Genomic DNA, 24,732 nt, shown 5'->3' with positions numbered 1-24,732 from the left:
AGAGAGAGAGAGAGAAGAAAAACGCTATTTTCACAAGCAAAGCTTTGTATTTGTAATAGCAAGAGACACGGGAACATATGCTGGGCCAGAAGATACAATCATCAATAGGGAAATCGACACATCACATTCGATAACATACTGGACAGCCGCTGAATAGGTGGTAATGAGGAAGAAGACAGTACACAAAAGGAAAGTATTCATTCTAGATATTAACTGATAGTATCAAACAGCTAACTCACTATGAAGTATAAAGGACTAGGCATTTAGGCTGGGTCAGAACGGTGGGTTGTATTCAGGTGAAAATATTATAAGGGGCATTTTTCTTCCAATTCTGTATCTTCTAAGTAAGGTTCAATCACAATTATGGCTTTAAAAAGCAAACAAGTCCAGATGAAAAAGATGATAATAGTCCTGGTTTTGTCACTAATTGTAAGAGTTCACCTGCAGAGTTTCCTTGGCTCCCTCTCTCTTTCAAACCACTGTACAGTAGTCTCATCTTTTCTTATTTTTGCCACTTAGTAAATACACCCAAGTGGGGTATTCAGTATGACTGTTTCTAGTGACTCAGAATCAGAATCAAAGCTAAGGCTCGGTAATTTACTTGCTAAGTCTATAGTGACAGCAACTTAATATTCTGACATGAGCTGGGGATATGGCTTGGTGACTCAGTGGTCATCCGGCATGTGTAAGACTTGGGTTCAGTTTCCAGCACCACCACACATACATACAAATACAACAATGAGAGATAAACCATGTCTTTCTGAAAAATAACCAGGCACAACCTTTAAAACTGAAATTCTGATAAAGCGGGAAATGATTCGCTGCCCTTTTAATGAACTTAGCAACACTGTGTGGGCAAAGCCAGAAGAGCAGTCCATCACTTGATCCAGGCTGCCCTGTCTGCACCACAGGAAACAGCAGAAGAAAGAGCAGGGCCCTGTATGAACTGCTGGGTGGCTATAATGGAAAGTCCTAGCATCCTTCATATGACATTAAGTTCAAGCTCTTTACCATGACCTGGGTGATCATAAGCAATCACTACATTGTGATGGGGATGAGGAGACGGGCTATTAAATCTTTCTGGGGTGAGAATGTGTTGCTGTTTTATATAGCTCATAATATTCTTGCAACCATAAAGATTTAGATCTGTAATTATAGGAAGGAGTCTGATTTCACTCCAATTACTAAGAAAGATGCTATGTAATAAAAAGCCAAGACTTGAGAAATGAGAGTATGGAAGAGGTGAATGTTCCCAGACCTAGTGGATTAACTGGTGGAAAGCAGACCTCCTTGAACACAACAAAACTTCAGCAGACACCATTCACCCAGGCAGGAATCCTTTAGGCGAATAAATAAACACATTTGTTGTAAACAAAACATTTTTTTTCGTAAATTAAATGTGTGGAGGGACAAAGTCACTGCTTATAGATAACAGAAGATTATTGTATCACACACATACACACACACACGCACATGCCACATACACACCCTTTGCCTTGAGTCACAAGCATACATTGTCCTAGGTTCAGTGGGCCACCCAAGCCTGGAGAAATGACTTCAATCTCTGGACCCATGTAAAGGTGTAAGAAGAAAACTAATTCCACAATTCTGACCTCCACATACATACTGTGGTACACGAACGTAGATACAACATGATAAACAACTTTATAATTTAAAAAATAAAACAGGCTATCTCAACAAAAGCTTTTGTATTTTTTTAATTATAAGCACTGCTAAACATACCAATTGAACATGTCTGTTATGGATCAGCATCAAAACCTTAACCTCTTAGAAGATTGTTTTTGTTTATCTTAGTTATAAAAATGGTTAGGTATATGCCTACAAAGTCTGAGAAGTGAATTATAAATACCTTATCCTCAAGGAGTGCAGCATAAATATGCCTTCTAAACAACATCTAAAACAAAATAACTTCTTGATTAACAATAGTAATAATGAGAAAAAATTCTGCCTGCAAAATGTAAGCCCAAGCAAACCCCAAAACCTATGGCACTCTCTGGAGATCCACAGAAGCTTACAAGGAGAAGGAAATGAGAAGGGCACACGGAAGGATTATCCCGGGTTCTGGGGCTAAAAGAAAGACTGGGCTGCGCTACATTAAGCCACATAGCTCATCTCCCTCCTCTCAGCTCTTTTATTCGATGGCTCTGCAGAAATCTCAAACTGAGCCTTTAAACCATTGTCTGGGGAATTTCAGGGGGAGAAGGAAGGGTTAAGAGACGGGTCTAGTCCTGTCTCTCTCCTTCTCTCCCTGCCTCTCATTTTCAACAGATTGTCAGGGGTGGAGCCTGGAAGTCACTTATCTGCCCCCAGACTTCTTTCAGCAATTTCTAACAGGTTGTTCTGATATGTGCTTGTCAGCATTAATTACATGTGACACTGGATTGGCTTGAATGCTCACAAAATTTAAAAGCACTATAATAAAGCAAAGGGGCATCAGGAAAGCTGCCAAGCAGGAGGCTGGGGCGGGAGACTTGTATACCTCCATCCCACCCAGCTCCACCACCCCCTGATACAGCTGCTCATCTCTGCAGGTGAAACAGAAGATAGCAGGCCTGTCCAGTTTGTGTAGGACAGCCCAGTCTGCTGCCCCAGTAGAGGCACCCCCTCTCTCACACAGCTCCCTGTTGAGTGATGAACTACAAGATCGCCATGCCCAGCCTCCTGTTTCAACTCCACCACCATTCCTTAATCCCAGCCCCCTAGTTACAGGCAAAGATCACCTGGAAAGCAGCAGAGAGGCTTCCCTGGAATCTGAGCCATGAAACTGGCAGTGTTCAATCTGTTTCCGGATCGATTCTCCGCGGAAGTCTTATTTCTCAACATTAAACTGGTACAAAATCTGAGGACTTGTACTCATTAGACAAAAAGCACAGACTCTGCTATCAACTCACTTTCCTGAGAATAAATGTGTTTTTCAGAAGCACGCTCTCTTTTACTCCCATCTGGCTGGTACATTCTTGGCTAATAAGATCACTGGGTACTCTAAGCATATCAATGGCGGCCCTTTACTTTATTGCACTGCAGCCTGGAAAAGATGAGATGGTGTTTCGGAAGTGAAGTGGACCAGTGTTGTCCAGTAGAGTTTCAGGCAACAACAAGATATGTCTATACCAAAGCTGCTCTATATGGTCAGTAGCTCTGTGTGGGTTTTGACCACTTGAAATGTAGCTAGCACAATTGAGCTCTTAATTACATTTAAATTTAATTAAGTAATAAGGAAACTTGGCTTCTTAAATTAGATAATTAGGAACAAGATCTGTCTGCTATTGCTTCCCATGAGTACTGATGAGAAGATGCTAGACTCTGGCAGATCCCTCCCAAGGCATCAGTGCTTGGGTCCGGGCTCAATGATTGTCACAATGACAGCAACTGTGTCAGCAGACAGAGGGTTGGTCTTGGGCTCCAAGGGGTCACCTGGGGGCTCCTAAATTTTTGGCATCTTAATTTACTTCACAAAGCTTAATGAAATTTAGTTTAATGTTCTGTTTATAATGTACAGAAATGTTCCCATTTAGAATCTGAGAAATGACCCTCATCAGGACAAAAGAGCCAAGATGCTGCCTCAAGGGCCTCAAGTCCTTCCTAAACATATGGAACCATGTGTGATACTTCATTCTAGCATATAATGTATTCCAAAAAGGGGACACGCTTAGTATCTGTCCCATAAGAAATACCATGTGTGGATGGAAGCAAACCTCTGTTTGCTTCATTGTTTTTCTCAAAGTTAATGATCAAGAACAAGAGCATTACAACTTAAAAAGTCCTACTACATTCTATGTGCCTTTTCTTCTAATGAAGAATTTGAAAGGTTTACCCAATCATCAACAAAAGTAACAGATCTTAGCACAACTGACTTAACAAGTATTAATCACAAGAACATTATTTCTAAATAATATACTTCTTAAATGGTTGAAAGTCATCCATTTTTAACTTCCAACCATTTTAAGATGTATATTACTTTAAAATAATGTTCCTGTGATTGACAGTTTTAAGTCACTTTTCATTCTTCATTTTTAAAAATATGAACACTAATCACTACGTACCAAGTATATTCATATACTTCTTAAGGGCCCTATCACTTTACAAACATCATGACTTAAAATAGAATTCAAAATGGGTCCAGGATGATGCATATTTTAAACATTTCTCATAGAAACTAACCATCTGCACAATAAGTCATGTCTATTCTACCAAGGTAATTTATTAAGGATAATGAAGCGTATGATTTAATAGCTGCCACAAATCCTTTTTCAAGTAGGATGGGAATAAATAATACAAAACGATGGTCCAATAATAGGCAAGTCCTAACCTAAGAACTATGCTGCATGCTGGGTCACGGGAGATCGCATGCGCTCAGTTAACTGTGGAACAAGTGAAAACGAAGAGCCGTCATACATGCAGCACGCCATCTCTTCCTTTAGGAATCGTCATGCCGGCTATTTAGTGAAATGCATTTCCCAATTGACAGCACAGAGCTCTCCAACTGGGAGTGAGGATGATGTAGCTCAAGTTTTGTAAAATTCCAGATCTCTGACATCTGTCAGTGCAAATTGCAGTTGGCAGTGCTGCCCTCACCTCCCACCCCAGCGTCTTACACTATGCAGTGAGCAATGTTTTAAAAAATGAGCTCACAACAGGAGAGCATGGGAGTTCAAGAATTAAACGAGATCTCTGAAATCTATACCATGCTAATGCACACTTGTGTCCCTGTGAAACCGATTTCCAACCTATGCCATCACTCATACTTTTGAAATGTCTGCCTGGCCAGTTGTCAAAAGCTATTGCTATCTGCAATAACTTTTGATTTGTTAGCAATGTTCTACAATGTATAAAACCAAAACTGCACACATCATTTGATAATAACATGTAGTCATCACCTCCTATTTGCAAGCTAGCCATCTCTGGTAACAGTCGAGTCTTCTCACAGCCTTATGAAATCAGTATGGCACATTTCTACCAACAATCCATCTCACCTGTGAGCTGTTTGGCATGAACAGACTGTCTGGTCTGGCTGTGCCTTACTAGTGTGATATGGCCATTCACTAATAAGCTGAAGCATCAAGCCTGTCCCCATGCCCACACCACCCAAAGAATCCCTCTCAAATAAGACTGGGTGCCAGAAATCCAATCTTTAGTATTCAAGTAACATTGGGCTTGAGAAAATGTCCACGGTTCAGCATAAACAAGGGGCCTATGTGCGAGGCATATGCAGTTCTGACTGCCCTTGCTCTTCTGAGCCTGCCTTGCCAGAACTGAGATCATTTTATTAGATGTCATTAGTCTCTGTTATGGCGGTCATTTGAATAACAACAGATTGGCAAGTATAAAACCAAGGCACCTGTTGTACATTTGGCAGCCTAGATGAAGCCCCTTAAAATGAAAACAAATAAGAGCTATAATCATGCCAAGTGATGGCTTTTGGTTCAATAATGACCATGTGTCAGAATTAAGTGCATCTGGGAATTCTTACCACAGCCAGATGTAAAGGCAGATTTGTCTTGTCTAGTGACATATGAGTGCATACACACAGTCTACTTAAATTTGCCTTTGTTGTGGTTTAGTAACCAACTAGGTAAGTGGAACCTTTTCAAACAAAATAAATTAGTACTGAAAAGGAATCAACAATATGCTCATAAACTGTAGACCCTGAAGATGTAAGATGTGGACCATGAACTAATTCATCTCTGACTTTTCTGTGTCTAGTGGAAAATGAGGGAGCATTCGAGTGGGAATAGAGAATGTTCAATATTATAGAACAGTCCCAAAGGGGCATTGGGAACTGCAAAGACTTTGACAAAGCTATAATATGTGTCCATTGAGGTGGGTAAAGAGAAAGAGGAAATGAATGTAGTTGGTAAGAGGGCAAGAAAAAAGAAGCATATGAAAGGCCCAGGAATCAAGGGTAATAATCAGAGCAACAGGATCCAAATTCAAGTATGTTCTAGTTAATAAAAATCGTTAAATCCAAATCAGCTTAGCCAACAATTGCTGGAAAACCAGGACTGCAAGCAGTATCTTTTAAATTTTTGTTATGAGTATTATTTTAATTATCACTTATTAGTTACCAAAACTAAGGGTATTGACACTTGCCTGTAATCCCAGCACTCAGGAGGTACAGGCAGGAGGATCAAGAGGTCAAAGTCATCCTCAGCAAGACAGCAAGCCCAGTCTGGGATACATGAGACCTTATCTCAAACAACAACAAAGGCCCTAAATAACTGTGGATGAGTCTCAGCACATGTCACCCACATAAGGGGGTACTTTCTGATGATCAGTAGAAGCATATACTCAGAGTCTGTTAAAAAATCAAGCTGGCTACAGAGCAGAAGAGCAACCGCATTGATGCAAAGGCACAAAGAAGGATGCTGCAATCCAAGGGTGCTGGAGCTACACAGATAAAGCAGGATGAAGGAGGCAAATGCTCATTCAAGTACCACCAAGATAAACAGAGATAATCCACAAAAAAAAAATCCAAACGATGAACTTTAAAATCAAATTTTAAATTAAATTTTTCCTAAAATCTTATATTTATTTGTGGGAAAATCCATCAAATTCTGGTTGAATCTAAAAACCAAAGTTGGATTCAAATATATTTAAGTCACCATTACTAAAAATAGTACCAATGTATACAAACAAAATTTATTAAATTTGCTATTCTCAATTTGTAAGTATTTTCATTTAAAGGCATTTATTAAGAAGCAAAAGAAAGGATGATCTCAGCACAAAGAAGGCAGTGTTGCTCCTCACTTCCTGGAGGTTATGGTTAACACGTTAATCTGAGGAAAAGTGTGTGACTAAGTAGGCTTGTGTTTGTATGGAAGAAGAATTTCGGAATCTTGTACCCAAAGGTCTTAAATGTTAAGACACAAAAACACTCATAAAAGAAAAAAGCATTCACCATGTGACTTTATGTACCATGTCTGATTTAAAACTTCAGGGTGCTCTGCTATCAAAGAAACAAATAATTTTCCAAATCATCAAACAAATATAACAGCCTGAATTTTATTCTTTAGGAAAACCGTAATTAGTCAAAAACAGTTCTCGGAAACATTTATTCCATTCTCAAAAAGTCATTACCAAATAAACTCCCATAAAAAAGCCTAAATGGAGAAAAAAATAATCAACTTGGCCATTTGTTGTTGATAATAAAATTATCTTGAGAACGGTAAAACCAAATAATGTCAAAGCTATTCTACTGAACCAAAGTTTCCCAGACGAACATGTGGCAGGCAGGCTGCCAGCGAAGGGAGCACCTCTGCATCACTCCCTTGGCAGAACTCCATTCCTTTGATGGGAGGCTGATCTTCGGAGAGTCCCGCTTGATTTATATTTCTCTTTATAAAAATACTTTTGATTCCTAGTGGCTAGTATGAAAGTGCCAGGTTTTATTGCTTTAAAATCATTTTTGGTGCAGATCCTTCACCTACCGTGCTCAGAAGCGAGCCCAGAGCTCAGTAGCTTATCACTGCCCTGGAAGTATGACATAGCAGAGCTTGAGAGCAACAGTAGCCGAAGGCCAACTGGCCAAACCCCTGTGGGGAAAAGTGTTTTTCCTGGAGTAAGGAAGAGGATCTTCAGAAATGGCACATAGAATCTACATATGTTTACATTTTTCCTGAATTTGTGCCAAAGAAGCAGAATTGTCACTGATTGAAGTGGTCTGCTATGTGTAAGACATGTGTTTTAACATATTTTTTTTGTACACAAGAAGAAGGGGCTTAAGTGTAAAGTAGATAGAGTTTTGGTGCTCACACTGCCTAGCTCTTAAAATCCTGGCTCTAGAATCCGCCCTTATCACATCTATCTACTCAACCCTGAGCTCTCTCTTAATCAGTTTCCCTCTCTGCAAAACTACAAAATGGTAATAGCTACTTAGTATTTAATATACATAGTATCAATTTAAAGGTTAAACAAAATACTGAAGGGAAAGAAACTAGCAGAACGGCCTTGCACTAAAGTAAGTGCTCAGTACACCATAGCAACTTTCACTAGCACGACTCCTGGGTGCTAATCACTCTCATTATAACTGCAATATCAACAATGCTAAAGGACATTTTCTCCAAAAAGGAATGTTGAATTTCTCCTATCTCAGGGTCCTGGGATTTTATTTCTTTCTGCTTTTGAGTCTCTAGGGATCCAACCTAGGGCATTCACATATGCTAGTTGAGGGCCCTGCCACTAAATTCTATCTCCTATTTCCATAGCCTATTACCATAGGCTTATCTTTACAATGGTTCAAACCCTGCAACACTTTAAGGCAGTGATTCTCAAAATCCTTGATGCTGCAACCCTTTAATATAGTCCCTCATGTTGTGATGACCCCCAGCCATAAAAACCATAAAATTATTTTATTGATACTTTATAACTATAATTTTGCAACTATTGTGACAGTGTAAATATCTGATATGCAGGATATCAGATACGTGACCCTGTAGAGACCACGACCCTAACACAAGTTGAGAGCCACTGGCTTATAAAAAATGAATTCTTTACATTTAGGGTTTCAGTGAAATTCAATTCAAATCTCCTTCAATCAATTCAATGCCAATAAAAGGCTATATAGTACATGAGTTGGGCATTAGATGACTAGACAATACTTAGGAAGACGTCCATGGTCACAAATTGGTACAACAGAGAAGGTTTCTTGGAATTGTATTAGAAAACCAGAGAATCCCACAGCAGAGACTCCTCCAGGATAGCCGAGAATCCACTCCTGCCCCTCACTACCAAAAAAAAAAAAAAAAAAAAAAAAAAAAAAAAAAAAAAAAAAAAAAAAAAAAAAAAACAAACCTGAATCACCTCTGGGCCTGGGTGAGAGAGCAGGCAGGACAAGCAAATTACAGTCAGGTTCCAAAGGACTGTGCCTATTGTGAAGGGTAGTTAGCACTCGATTGTGTAGACATGGAAAACTGCATTTCAGAAAAGAACAGAGAAGACACTAAGACAACATGGAAAGCTATTTATGGATTGCTGAGCATCCAGCACATGGTAAAGTCAGAAAGGGAAAGGAAGCCATACAATGAAGAAATTCCAGGAATAGAGCTACAGAATTGGATAGGAGCAAGAATGAAAGAAGGAAGTGTAAAGGGTGACGCCAAGGTTCCGTCGAGGGGCTAAATGAGATGATGGATGGTGCGGAGGAAACGGGCAACAAATATGTAGGGGAGACATTATTCAGGGTTTACAAAACAGAGCTGGGAATGCAGGAAAGTCTTTTATTTACGAGGATCTATCAAGCTGGATAGAAATTTATCAGACAGATGCTAGGAAACCTACTTCAGGGTGATGTATGCAGAAATTGCTGGTTGTATGCTAACTAGACAGGGCATGGGGGTGGGGTCTGAGTAAGGTGTAGATTCGTCAGCATTCAAAGACTTTATAATAGAAATGGGAGGTAAGAGGCCTACACACCATAGGAAAGGGCTCAGGCGAGCACCCATTCACAGGAGCCTCCAATAGAAGGTGTTTCCAACATTTTATTGTTCTAGCAAACTACAAAAATCATGCAAGGAAACAAATAAATAAGTAAATAAATAAATAAATAGGAATGATTACATGAACAGTAAGCAGACTAGGAATATTTAAGATATTTTAGATGATTATTCTCTGCTATTCAAATAATCATGAGGAAGATTAAGGTATAAAAACATGTATCTAAAGAAATCTGAATTAGTAATGGTTTTCCCCTTTTAAAATCTTTAATAACATTTCAACTAAAATACTAATTACTACAAAGGGATGGAATGTGTTTCTCATGGAGTTGAGTATCTACTCATGGAAAAAGGAATGATTACTGTCACTCAATTTGTTTCTTTTGTTGGGGAGAATATTGGGAAGGATGGAGAAAAATCTTACTTTAAATACTGAAAACACATGTCTTTGTGTCCTATAATAGGACACTGTATGAGCATTTGATGTGGCTAGTCTAATTTGTTCCTGTGAAACTGTACCGGTGGGTCTTAAGGAAAGACAGAAGGCAGTAAGTAAATTCGTATCTTCCATCAACACATTTGACCTCAGAGCAAACCCCACAACTGGCTACAGGCACCCACCATCCATCACTCGTCTTGAAACCGGATCTTTGAGGAAAAGACAGCTGCATTGGGCAAGGACTGCGGAGCTTTCGAAGATGCAGTGCACTTTTCTGAAGGCACTTATTTTGGTTTAGTATTTTAATTAACTGCATTTCTAAGCATTTCTTTCCCACACTGCAGTTCCACATCAACAGCTATCCTTGGAAATCTATTAATTCATTCTTGACTTTTAAAGGAGATGCTCCCCGCACATTCTAGGCAAAGTCATCTCTAGCTTTCCCTTTGAACACTTCCTGAGATAGCGGTGTACTGAGGCATGCTAATATGCCCAGACTGCGATGAACACACCGGGCAAGAAAGATTGTTCTAGGAACTGCCGTGATGACAAGAAATAAACGGGAGAATGCAGAGGAGGAAGGAAGGATATACAGATACCTACATCCGACAGATCAGCATTTTAAATCAAGCAGCACAATTTAAAGGAAAGAGGCGATGATCCAGATAGGCATTTACCATAAAACACACACCTACCATGAAGCATGCTTATTTCATAACTACCACATTGAGGACTTAAAAAAAAAACCTGAAAAATAAGACAATTCTTATTACACAGTTAGCAGGAGGGTCCCACATGGATGGTTATTCTCTCCACCTTAGAGATGATGGAACGAAGACTCTGAAATGCTGCCTCCCTCCCCAGCAGAATGTGCTAGTTCTAAGGACCTGAGGCTTTCCTTAGAGCCAAGCTATTACTATCATCTCTTCAATGGAAAAAGAGAAAAAAAAAATGAGAGGGGAATGATATTCCATAGGAGTTTCTCGTCCTTTGGTACCCAATGATTACAGCTGATTATTCTATACATTTTCAAATACAATTTCCACAAATCTCAAAACAGGGACAAGAAACACTTTTAACAAATACAATCAATCCATCAACCTCAATTTAGTTAGCTACTGCTACATTAGCCCAAAGGATGGTTTGTTGTTGTTGTTGTTGTTGTTGCTGCTGCTGTTATTATTGTAGAAAGACAATTAAGATTTCATAAATTCAATTAATCTCAAGACACTGACAGATTTACAAAGCTATAGCTGGTAAACAGCAATGGGAAAAGCTGAGATGCTCCTGGCATTGTTAGCTGAAGGTCAAAGCTCCAAGAAAGTGAGGCAGCGTTTTCTGGTCAGTGAGCACAAGTCATCAAGACAAAGCCTAGACTCCGATGGCGCTCAGCTATGGGCCTCGGCTCTTAATGCTGTGTTGTTAGTGCTGAAGCCCGGGCAAGGGCCTGCCGCATCCACACACAGCCATTTGTAGAGCAAAGCAGGGCTTGATCGCCACAGGTGGGGAGAGAAGCACACTGAAGTAGTTGGTCCATTACTGTCTGCCTGCCTGTGTCCATGACCTGCCCCATGCACACAGAACAAGCTGCCTTTGCTTTCCAAATTGTCACCTTTTTTTTATCATTTTATTGCCTTTAACATACAGAAATTTGATTTAGGGAACAGAAGAAGAGCATGGTTAAAGCCATGGAAAGGCTTTCATTGAAAAGAATATTGATAGAGACTGATTAAATACATCAGCATCAACTAGAAATGAATTAATATCGGCTACTGAATTATCATAAGAGGAAAAACACTACAGGCATCATCTTGGCCCATTTTTTTCTCTTGAGTTGCTTTGAGAACTGTTGCAATATGAACGAATAGAATCTTAAGTTACTTTAAAGCCAAGTCCAAGACTTAAAGATATTTTATTAATAAAATATTAACTGAGGGAAATTAAATCAGCCAGCTGCTGATTTCAAAAAGTATGGGTGATTTGTTAAATGGGAAACAAGGTAATTTCGTGGCGCATGCCTGGTAAGAACGATGCCTCACTGGGCTCTGGTCTCATAGTTTTATCATGGCATTATTACTAAGTGACATTAGGTCAGAAACACCACAGCATACGAACATTGCTCTTTGACCTTGCCAAGCTGAGAACACAAAGAAAATTCTCAACTTTCACACTGGATGTTATAATTTTATGAGATGAGCAATCAGTAAACGCAAGTCATGTATTCTTTTAGCTGTCCTTCCTGGGAACTTAACTGTGAAGAACTAAAATATACTTTACCATTTTATTAAAAAAAAGAAGGAAAATTTGTACAGTTTCCATGTTGACACAGAGTCAAGCCAAGTATGACGTTTCAGCAAGCATTACCAGCTCCTGATTAGAAGCAAATGAGATTATCCAGAGAGAAAATCCCAAAGAAATCGTCCTTTGGTAGAAATGTCACTGTGTTATAAAACCACAGACACTTAGGCAAATGACGCCTGCTTAAAGAAAGTCACCAGCAAACACTATCTAAGCAATCTCCTTCCACACTAGCAGACTGCTTCAGCTGAAGTAGCAGTACACAGGGATCCTCAACCTCATCGTCTGCAGGGAATAATGTCTCTCTTTGGTCTCTCTTTGCAAATCAGTGCTAATATCAAGCAGACGGTTTTAAAGCACTGATGTTGCTGGAGGCTGCAAATTACCTTTGTGCTACCACAATTACACAGCTTTCCTTAGCGACTTTCTCCAGGAGACTGAACAGTACAAGGATTAACCACTGAAAAGTTAAATAAATCCATGAGGCAGCAAGAGATTTCCAGTAAGCCTGGTTTAACACAATCTTTCTCACTCACGCTGACCTTCTCAGTTAAAAGTGACTGTCATTTCACAAAAACACAGCACAGCAAACATTCGTTAGGTCCTTTAGGAAACTGAGTATTATTATCTTTATATTTGATACCTAAATATCTGGATTGGTAACTGCAAATCTCTTTTGTAACCACCTTGTCGAGTATTGTAAATCAAAGGTAAAATTCTTTCCAAAAAATAATAAATAAAAACCCCCAAAACTTTTGGATACCAAGATCAAGGGCCACTTGTATGGGTGTTAAAGATAAAAGCCTTTAGTCCGTCTAATGCTCTCAAGTCAGAACTAGTCACACCTCTAAATTACCCACAACTACACACTAAATTAAAGAGAAACGCTTTTAAAAAGACCCTGAAGAATCCATCTTCCTTAGGGAGGCATTTTTCATATAAGATGGTGTTAGTAATTTCTCATTTAACCATGGAATCCTTTCGAATACAGAATTGTTTGGTGACGTGATAGATCAACTAGGTCTAAAGGAATCCAGTATATATATGTTTACAGCAGTTTCTCTACAAAGAGTCACCCATGTCAGTTTGAAAAGCTGAAAATCAACAAAAGATCGGTGTAAGTAGACCTGGCCTTACTGCCTAACGTCATCAGGATTGGCACAGCTGATCGATTTCAAATTTGTGAAACTGACACTAAAAACAAATGTCTAACACATCCTTAGTCCAGGTCCCTCAAGTGCTGCCAGAAGTACACTCAGAGCTTCAGAATCTCCGTCTACACAAACTTACCCAACACTCACAAAACCAATCTCACCCCACCATCGAGCTGTGCCGGCGTTTCCTGAAAAGTAACTCATTTTTTTTTCCTAACCCTGCATTATGCAAACCATATCCTTATCAGATCAATTAGGAAAAGTTATTTAGGGTTCTTCTTGTTTAGTTTTGCCATTCACCAAGAAACAGGCATCATAGAAGAATGTGCAGAGGTCATTTTTGTTTCAGACTCTATGAAAAAGAAAATCACCCTGGTGTCATACCACCATAGTGTCATAGAATACCATTATAGAGTCAGAGAATAACTAAAATAAATTCTTAAAATATCAATTAGCATCCACAGCTAACAGCAGAGCATGGGTAGGTGTTTTCAAAAAGGAGGAAAAAAAACTTACTGAAGTGCCTACTTGAATTTTTCTTAAATGTCTCTCTAGGAAGGGTTTGTGTAAGTCCTAGCAGGGTGTCTCCAGCATATAAGAACAGTTATACAGGCCCCTAGTGGCTTAGCAAATAGCAGCAGTTGAGGGGAATCCAATTTTTAGTTTTAGACTTTGGGGTATTTTGGTTTTAAATGAGTGTCTATCTTAAAAAGCATGCCAAGTCATGGCATACATTATTTTAGCAGTTTTGCATCTATAATTACCTGCACACCCACATCCTTATATATGTATATATATGCATTTCATTACTTAAATTAATTGTCCAACTTCACGGGCCAAGAATTTTTGCCACATAACCGCCACAATAGAACTGTTGACACATCTGCTTCTTTGCACGTCATTGTAAAGTAGTATCTCACCCAACTGCCTTAAAATACATCTGAGGGCCACCTTCCCTATTGGAATCCTATTTCCATTCTATCGTCATTACTAAGGGTTTTTATAATACGTGCTCATTATTTGGAACCACGTAGACAAACCTAAAAGACACTTTTCAGTTATAGAAATTTCAATGTGCTCTCTACAAAACAGCACCTACTTTAAAATATTTACAATTAATAACACCCTTTAATCCTCCATCCCCTTGTGTCTTTCCTTCACAAAAGAAAATGCCAGGCAGGCACATTTACAGCTTTTAGCAATTTTTAACTGGACACAATCTGACAGCTGAATTCATGAAACTGACCAGCTTGTCAATTTCACACTTTGAAAGTACAATAATAGCTGATAACATGAGGGTGAATTTAAAAAATCTGTCACAGAATTGCTAGTTCCATTGAAAAGGACAGTACAGTACATAATTATGGGAGGCAGGAGGTAGGGGAAATTTTATTGTCCATTTAGGAGATGAGTTTCAAGTATTTGGACACAGAAGAGAGAAAATGTGCTTCATCTTTGCTATGATGTCTATCAGGGACATATAGGAGAAGATCTGATCAAAGGAGTATAATACCTACTAAGCTTTCCCATCAATATCAACAGAGCTTGCACCTAAAGATTCATTTAAATCAGAATGTTTTGAGTTTTGGGTATATCATCCTGAATTTACATTAAGTTGAGACCTTGGTGTGTTTGCACTCTGAAACAGAGAAATAGCCAAACCATCCGAAGTACCTCTGGGTGAAGGAAGTCTTCGTAGGTGTGCTCCAGACTGCCAAAAAGAATACACCAAAGTCTGCATTTGTAGCTAATTACAACCTCAAATCTGTGAACTCCTCAGCAGTTACTAGTTACTAAAAGGCTCAAATGTATGAGCCACTGCCTCTCAGTTCACTAGCATTGCATATCGGACGGAGCAGGACGGAAGAGAAAAAACGATAAACAATTTAAGAGCAAATACAGGGCCAGCGATCCCTCGGGAATCTTCCAGGGCATTTAAGGTGCAGATTGTAGATGAGGCTGGGGGATATCATCCAGTCTAACAAACCCAGGCAACAGGAGATGCTAGGCAAGTAGACCACTGGGAAGCGAACTGGAAACAACATAAGTGGATGGTGATAGTCCGGGTTTTGAAGAACGGCACTACTATTTGGTATTTAGAACGCACGATTAAAGAATACTAAGCTCATACTTAACTGTTTAAAAAAATATTTAGGCGGAGTAAAACCTAACTTCCACTTGTTAAAGATTTAAAATAAAATCGTCGTCGCGAAGAAAGAAGCAGGGCAAGTTTTTGTTGTTGTTTTTAACATGTCTATGTTAAAGCTACAATCAACGTGTAGGAAAGCAAAGGCTCTTTCTTTTTTAATTGTTTCCTACTACTTCAACTCTTCATAATAAATTATGCGTTTCCTTCCCCACGGAACGAGTCTGTGTGAGTACACCGGATTCCCGCAGCACAACTCGAGCACCGACCGAGCCACGGAAAGCGCTCCGAACAATCCCCCTCCCGCGGGCAGCCGCGGACCCTCGGGTGTCTCCGTATTTTTCCTTTTCCGGCACCAGTTCAGAGCAAAGAAGCCAAAATCGCCCTCCAGAACGGGCCGCTGCCTCCTGGAGCAGGTCGCCGACCCCTGGCTGCGCCGGCTACGGCGCGGAGTGGCTCCGAGCGCACGGCACTCCCGGGCTAGACGGGCTCGGGGCTCCAACACCGGGACACCGGGACTGCTTACCTGCTCACGTCGGCTCGGGGCAGCCGCCGCCCGCGCCGCCACCAGCACCGCGCTCCAGCCCTCCGAGGCCGCGCCGCCTCCGGGCGGCCGCTCAGTCCCGCAGCCGCCGCCGCCCAGCCCGCGCGGCAGCCGCAAGTGGCGAGTCCGCGGGAGTCCCGGCCCCGCAGCCGAGCGCCCCGCCTCCCTTCGCCAGCGCCGCGTCCTCGGCCCCGGCGCCAGCCGCTCGCCGCTGCTCCCGCTCCTCCCGCTGCTCCACGCTCCTCCCGCTCCTCCGCGCTGCTCCGCGCCCTCCTCCTCCTCCTCCTCCTCCTCCTCCTCCTCGCGCGCGCGGCTAGGGGGTCCGGCCGCGTCTCGCCTCCTCCCTCCGCCTCTCCTGTTTCCTTCTTCCTGCTGCCGCTGCTGCTTTTAAAGCAGATTCTTTGGCCACAAATAGCAACTCGGCTGCCCCCCCTCAGCGCCTCCCTCCGGTTCTTGTCTTCTTTCCCCCAAAAGTGAAGCGCGAGTGAGATAACCCGACTCTGAGGCCCGCAGGGGTGAGGGGAGCAGGCGAGAGGGGGCCCGCAGCACTGGAGCGGGGTCCGGGCTGCACAGCTCGAGCCGGGGCAGGGTGACCGGTCCACACCTTGAACCTGGCGGGAACCTGGTGGCCACAGTTGCAGGCTAGGTGGCTTGGTAGAGAAATGAAATGAGGGAGCTCAGGAAAGTAATTTTCTAGGCTTCTCTCTTTGTTTCCTTGTCTGGGTGATTTCTAAAATCCTCATAACTGCTGAAGATCCCACGATCGCTGTGCCCAGCGCTTGGGGATTGTGTGTGTGTGTCGTGTGCGCCTGAGTGTGAGTGGGTGCGTCCCGGGCGGAGAGAGCTGGCCCGCCGCGCCCGCTGGCTAACCCTCAATCTGGACCACCGACTCACTGGGAGGGCTTGCTCAGCGGGTTGAACAAGGAGAGACAGGCTGGAGAGCTGGGCAAAGGGGCGAGTGCACACACACACACACACACACACACACACAGCGCGTGCGCGCGTGCACACACACAAGCAAGAAAGAGAGAGAGAGAGAGAGAGAGAGAGAGAGAGAGAGAGAGGAGAAGGGGAGGGGGCTGGGTGACGTCACCCCCCAGCATCCATCCACCCAGCCAGAAAAGACCCTCTCAGACTCTCAGATTGACTCAACTCATCCCAGTGCAGTCACACCCGGGTGCTTCCTGCTCTGTTTCCTGACACACATGAGGAAGAAAGACTGGTCGCACCCTATTCAAAGCAGTTGAATAATACAAGGGGCATTCATTGATGAGACTCAGTTGTGTCTATCCCAGTTCACCTTGGCAGCCTCCTTTCGGGTCGTTTGTAGGATCCACTTTGGAGGCTGAAAGGAAGGCGAGGAAGTACTAAACCCAAATCTTGGTGCGAGAACTCTTAGGGTGCCTTCTGCTACTTGCTCTTATGTTAGCGAAGCACTGCTCTCCGGCTCTCCTGAAAGACAACATAAAACCTTTCCAGACAGGCACCAGTTGTTGGACGAGGGTGGCTGAGGTGCCTGGTACGGATTGTTAGCTAAAAGAGGCGTTTTAACCTTCTTCCCTACTCATACGATCTCCAGCATGTGGGGGAAGTCAGCAGCTGGAAGCCTCCTTTGGCAACTGGCCCATCAAAATTCATTAAGAACACCAAGAGAAAGGTCAAGTGAAGTGAAGCCGGGGCCTTCAAGCCATCTCCACTGCTCCTTCTGTGTTCAGGCCAGCCAATGCAAACAACACTTACTCCTGCAGACTCCAAACAGTTTTGGAAGGAGCAAAGGTAAGCAGACCTTCTTAGAAGCAACCTAGTGGTCCAGTATCCAGCATCCTGACGACTATCTCTAGCTGCCTTAATATTTGCTTCAATCTTCTGCATGCCATGCTCTTGAAAATTACTGAGTGGATGATCAGTACATACTGTCCACTACATACTGCAAAAAGAAGGTGTGTCATTGGGAAGGGGGTCTTGTGAGATGTAGTTTAGTTTCTCAACAAGTTAGGAGTAAAGAAGAATCCTTGCTTCTCTCTCCCTCCTGTCCCCTTCTCTTTGAATGGTTAGTCTCATAGTGAGCGCCAGAAAGAAATCCATTTCTGTGCAAGCTCCAAGCCACACTTAACCAAAACGGTTTTGATGCAAGAAGCTGAAAGCTTGAGCAGATATAGTAAACCACTAGTCATTTTTATGCCCTAGAGTGAATCTGGAAATCTGAACTTCCTGATAAATCACTCCCACCCCACATATAAACTCCAGGTTGGCTTTGTCACCATAACATTTGCTGAGAAGAGCCTAGCAGTGAACCCTTACTGCTCTCAGAGCACACAGTTTAGGAAGTTTTCTCTCCCCACACTAATAGCAAGTAAAACTAGCTAGAGAATTCAGTGCTGTCTGTTGCCAAGGCGAACAGCATAGCCCACAGTAGGAATAAGTGACAAGCCCAACTTCTTCAATATCAGAGAGTCCTAGATGTTCAAGTCCCTATTATAACCAAGCATCTTTTTTTAAAAAAGAGAGTTCTAGTGGCGTCTAGTCCCGGCTGTTATTGTACCAAAGAAACTTAGAAAAAAAATCAGCTGAAGGCAAGGTAGAATAAACAGAGAAACCCAACATCTCCACACATCCACGTGGAAGTGAGACTCCAACCAGGCACACACACACACACACACACACACACACCACCACAGTGGTAGCGAATGCATACAGCAGCTGATGCCGCAGCACCTTCTGGAGTGGCTGGACTGCTTTGCCTTCTGGGTCTTTTAACAAAAGAACAGTAGAGGTGGGCAGGTTTCTGGCTAGTCTCATTTCATTGTTATGGGGGGGGGGGGGACTTTGTCTCTGAGGCTATAAGGTGACACAAGGTGTCTAAGGCAGAGGTAGGATACAGACCCAGATGCCATTGCCCCTTTCCCTCATCCTGAAATATTCACAGTCACCTTTAAGTTCTGGGTCAAATAAACTGTTTTTCCAAATCATCGATGAACAGCAAATATAGACTGTGTCTCACGGGATAGCTGTTTCCACAAAAGAAAACAAAGCGGTAGAGCTGGGCCTGTCTTCTCCCCTCCAGCGCTGACACCCTGTGAAGAACAGGGAAGTGGAACTTTGCGGCGTACACCCCTGGAGTGCACAATTCAGCTAGGGTGACTGTGAGTGTGCTTTGGACTCCATCCAAAGGAGGTTGTTACTAGAAGTGCTGGTGAGATTTTACTTTCATTTATCAGGAAGCATACCAAAAGAAATTTAAAAACAATCACAGTGGTAGTAGCCGATCATTACCTTGTATTATGTAATAAGCATGTTATCATATCACACTGTTTCGCTTGGGTGGGTGGGCTATCATAGAAAAAAGGTCTCCTGTAGCCAACGCTGACCTTGAACCCTTGATCCTCCTGCCTCCTCTTCCCTGGTGCTGAGATTACAGGACTATGGCTCTACCACAACCAGCTCCCACTGGTTTTCAAAAGAAGCATGATGACCTTTTGAGAGGTTCGTGAATACAGTGGTTACAAACAGGTTTCCTTCCCCTCAATGGAAGAAAAGCAGGAAACGATTATTTTGATCATTTGGCTAGTTATTAAAGGAGAAGTCTGTAAGCCACCCTCTCCAACGGTAACCTTTGCCTTTCTGGCTGAATATTATTAGTTTCTGAATTTAAGTGGAGAAAGAGAATCAAATAAGATACAGAATGTAACCACTCTGGGAGCTTGCCAGTAGCCAAACTAGAAATTTTCACCTAGAACTTTTCAAGCCCAAACTGCTTTTATTTCTGTAATGATGAAAAATTATAAACTAAAAGATGCAATAAATTTTTGTTAATCATATTTTCCTTGAAAGGAGTGGAGAGATTTTTATGAAATCCAGCTAGAACAGAGAAACACAGCATAGATCCAAATGACACGTGCGTAGTTTCATAAGCACCTAAGCTAATATCAGACCATTCCTACAGGTGCTACGTTGTGTCTAACATTCTTTATTAACTTGTTGCTAAGAGCAGAAATGAAATAATAATGAATGGTTTTAATCCTCAAACGTTCGCCGCTACAAGTTTCAGTGCTAGAGAGAAACTCCTAGATTGAATTCATGCAGCGACGCTCAGCTTCATGTACTCCCCTAACACAGTGGTAGCATGAAGAAAGACTAGAAAAATGTGAGAGCCTAAACTAACACTATTTGGCTTAACTTGGCAACGGAAGATACATTCCTATACCTGTGGTGATAATTCTACCTACACTGCAAAGAAGAATGGAAGACAATAACTCATCTGAAGAGTTCTGTAGATTCTCCCTCCAGTGCTACATAGTTATGTGGCATGTTCCAGTTCCTCTGGTCTGGAAGTTCAAAGCCAGTACCAAAAAATTGCTGAGGCAGATTGTGGCCTTTCTGATCTCCATAGAAGGGCTTCCAGTACACAGGAGGTGGTAAGGAGTTTTGAGCAGTGCTATGTAAACACCAACATCTTTCTGTATATGAAATAAATGCACTTTTTTCACACAGGGCAACATTTAAAAAAAATTCCTATCATTCTAAAAGTAAAAAAAGTCAGGTTTCTCCTTTGACTGGCTCAGTCCAGTTGCCACATTCCCCCCTCACCTGTACCCTAGAGAGGACATTATGCTTCAATGCTAGTTTCCATTGGCCCCACTCCTGGAGATTACAGCATGCAACTCTGACAAATGGATATTCCCATTAAATTCTTTAGGAGAGTGGGGCATTCCATTAACCACTGGCGCTATCCCAACCCAAGTGAAACACTGGGTCATTTTCTTCCTGTGAGCAAGAAGTGAAAGGGGAAACAGAGGATATATTCTAATGACTTTCCTATTTTTTGTTGCATGCATTATAATAGTCGTATATTACAATTATTTATAATTATCATATGACAAACTGTCAGATAAAATTTTACAGGTGATTTGTCAAGAAACTCCATTAATGTATTTACCAAGCACTGGTTTTCAGTATTTCTTAACAGGAAAATTGTGTCCAATTTTGTTTTCACGAGTATGCAGTTTAAATATTCAGAGGCCTCCTGTCTTTAAATGACAGAAACTAATTATTAAAATACCCACTATTGGTGAGTCGTAGAGGTGCGCTGCTGTGGTGCCAGAACGCGGGAGGCAAGGGTAGGTGGACCTCTATAAGTAGAAGGCCAGCCTGGTCTTCATCATGAGCTCCAGTCCAGCAAGAGAGACAGGCACTACACAGTGACAGAAGAAAGCATAGTCAAATAGCACTATTTTTTAACACACATGGGTACACAGTAATGCAAGGCATAAGCACGTTCTCATCACTTCAGGTTTCAAATGCTGAAGTTTTCTTCGAAAAGAACAACTGTCTAGTGTTCTTTTTGTTTTAATTGCTTATAGCTTATAATTTTAATACATCTTTTAGGTTCTAAAAGTTTTCACTTAAAATGTATGGATGAGTGCACACGTTCATGCACACAGCTGTATTAACCTATGTCACAGCGTGCACATGGAGGTGAAAAGACAGCTGTTTCTTTCCTACCATAGAGTGGGTCCTGGGGATGGAACTCAGGTCATCGTCCTTGGGGCAAGCATCTTTACCCACCCAGCTGCCTCACCAGCCCCATTTTTAATATGTTGAAATACATTTGCTTAGTGTGTTTGAGGGGAGGAACACATGTGTACCAAGTCACACGTGATATGAAAGGACAACTTGATTGCAGAAGTTTGTCTTTCCCTTCAGGTGTATAGGTTTGGGGCTCAGATTCAGTTGGTCAGTCTTGGCAGTAAGTGCCCGAATCCATCTTCTGGACCCAACTTTTAATGGACGGAAGAATGAGAAGAGGGTGAGAGCAGGTATTTACATTGTGTTTAGTGTCTTTATCTTACCATAATGCAAAGGGAAGGCATATTTTAAAGTACATGCAAAGATTAAGAAGTCAGTGAAAAGCTAGTAATTAATCACTGAATAGAGGACATTCTACAGAGAGCCTAAACTGATGAAGCAGGCTCTCTTTCGCTGACTGGCACAAGAACGGGGCACACAACAAAAGCGAATCCCAGACGGTTCTGGGAGAAGAATCTTGGGAAGAATGAAAGTTTTGGTTCCAGTATCTGACGGATGTCAAAGCCATAGTATATAGCCTGGAAATTAAATTAAACCGTGTGACACAATTTTATTATTGTCCCCCATGTCCAGCCACAGTTAAGATGATGTTAGGAAAGTACAGCAGTGCGTGCCTAAAGTCTCATTTGCACAAGCCTGACTCTTATCTTTAAGCCCGTGACATGCAGCAGGCTGTTAATGACTGGCAATCAGAGACTTGGAGGGAGCTGAATCTCCTTAATGAAAGAATGTGCTTCACAATTCAACAGCAAAAAAAAAAAAGTAAAACCAAAAGCCCAGCTGTCTTTCAAAGCAAGTAAGAGCAAGTAAGAAACCCAACAACCAAGGTCACCAATAAAAGGCAGGTTTCATATTTTAGGAAGAAAGGACTAACAAATTATTTTTAAAGGTTCTTTCACCCCAGGTTTCAGGAAATGACTTTCAGACGCTCAGAAGCAAAATAGCAGAAGCTGGTCTCCATGCCACGAGAAGTGTGTCTTTATGAAATTAGAGTCTTACAAATAACCAGAGACAATCAGATCCCCATATTCTGGGACAAGGGTCATGGTTACCAAATCCTACTGTTCCCCATAAAGATAAAAGCAGTTAATAGTGTCAAGACCACTATTTTTCAACTCTCTCATTCTTTATTACTTTTTTTCCTCTCTCTGTTTGTTTTTCACGTCTGTTATAAGTCTTAATTTCATACAAGCTCACAATTAGTGACATGGTTTCTCAGCTGTTTGAGGAAATTCATGTCTGATGAGAAGCAAACCTCCTACCTATCACAGTGTTCCAAGCATTATAGGGTTTCATAAATATTTGAGAGAGAAGAGGCAGGATGAAGATAGGAAATGAGGAAATGAGAATAATTGAATGTCAGCAGTCCATTTTGGGTGAAATATCACTTTCGTTATAAAGTTTCCTACACCCGTTAAGTAGAACAAAATCACCCTGTCTCTGGGCTCTCGTGTTTTCTTTTTCTTTTTCTTCCTAATATGCATCCTTTGTGTTGTATCTGTGAGCATCCTAGCAGACCCTGGGCTTCTCCACATTCTTCATGTCACTATCAACACCTTGACTATAAGCACATTTCAAACATTTCATATCTGTTGCATGAATCAGCATGATGGGCTGTGCTCCAAGCCCACTGTGACTGGTGAGGGGCCATTCCATCATCCCCTCTCCCTCAGCCTGCACTGAAGGGCGACATTACCTAGTTGGGTCATTTAGGTTTCACCAGTCATAGCACGCACAGAACTGTCATAAGAAATAATAGAATCTGAGCAGAACTGGATAGATTCATAGTTCCACAGAATTCTTGATGAGAGTAATTTTAGTTTCATATTTTCTTCTAAGATGTCAGAATTATTTATCAGTTCAAGAGGGAAAAATCTTCCATAACTCCAACTGGTTACTGGCCTTTTTATTTTTAACTAAGTACACTCTATTGGATAGAAATAGTTCTTGATACCTCATATTTGTAAACATTGCTTCCTATCTGACCATATATTATCGTATCATCTTTTCTTAAAAACTCATTAGCCATACCACCACTATCAATAATACTAAGCAGGTCTAAAAGAGAGTCTAGAAGAGAGTCTAGAAGAGAGTCTAGAAGAGAGTCTAGAAGAGAGTCTAGAAGAGAGTCTAGAAGAGAGTTTAGAAGAGAATCTAGAAGTAAGCAGCACTCTTAGTTGTCTAATTGTTTATTTCCTTAAATTATATTTTATCTCTTTGTTTCTCGCTGCCAAAAGCCCATCTTTATAATACAAATGTCTTTACTCTTTTATGGGGTTGATATATATTTTTTCCTTTCTTTCCATCTTTTTTGTTTATTTGTTTTTTGCATATTCTTCTGTTCCCAATCTTTTCCTGATTGGGATTCTGTCCAATCTCCATTATACTGTCATATTAAATCAGGTAAAACATAGGTTCAAGTTTGTACACACCACTCAGGACTCACAAGAGTTTAGAGCCACCAAAGATTCACAGATGTAATGGCACTGGAGCTCCTTTTTCTGTTCTAAATTTCAACCCCTTACTAACAATGTCTTAGTCTTTGGTTCTGCATGAATAAAACTGAACTGCATTTTATTCTGAAACCAACTGGGGAACTCTCCAACAATCACCTGCATAGTAAATACATAACCATCCCCAAAGGAGACTTATACATTGTTTGATTTTTTTTTCTTATTCTGTTGCCCAAATATAGACAGTACTTCCCTTAAGATGTTTAAAAATCTCTCCCAGGGCTAATAAATTTGCTACAGAAACTGGTTAAAGGACCACAGTAAACACACCCTCTTCCCAGGACATTTTCCATGGATAGATTTGTTCACAACCATCTATTGACGATCATAGCAAAGTGCAATAAATACAAACATGACCTGGATAGAGTCAGTGGGAGTTTATGCCAATTGAACCCTAATCATCTCTTGCAGAAACACTTCCTTAATCCCACCTTGAATGTTCTCATGCCAGGAGCCTGGGCTGGGAAGAGAACAAAGGAATGCAAGGAATCTGCATTAATGCTAACGTGAAGAACAGCAGACAACCTAAAGAGTTTCTTTAAGTCTGCTCAGTGCTGGGAAGGAAACTCGAGGACCTCATGCATGGTAAGCAAGCAGTTA

At 41.4% G+C, this 24,732-nt stretch overlaps 1 protein-coding gene across 44 annotated transcripts in view; it reads right to left on the bottom strand.

The window, feature by feature from the left end:
• Ptprd (protein tyrosine phosphatase receptor type D) overlaps positions 1–24,732 on the bottom strand; it is a 2,219,644-nt gene that overhangs the window by 470,668 nt on the left and 1,724,244 nt on the right. Inside the window, exon 1 of one of the 44 annotated variants that reach the window (XM_041632286.1) lies at positions 16,016–16,286. The exons of the other annotated variants lie outside the window; for them this stretch is intronic. The gene's annotated coding sequence lies outside the window, so the exon portion shown is untranslated. Of the gene's footprint in view, positions 1–16,015; positions 16,287–24,732 lie in introns of those variants that run through there. 44 annotated transcript variants of the gene reach the window in all.

Source organism: Microtus oregoni, unplaced genomic scaffold (genome assembly GCF_018167655.1).
Source record: "Microtus oregoni isolate MIOR12 unplaced genomic scaffold, Mior012 000041F_ref0000270, whole genome shotgun sequence".
Lineage (NCBI taxonomy): Eukaryota > Metazoa > Chordata > Mammalia > Rodentia > Cricetidae > Microtus > Microtus oregoni.
This window is presented reverse-complemented; position numbering and strand designations above follow the sequence as displayed.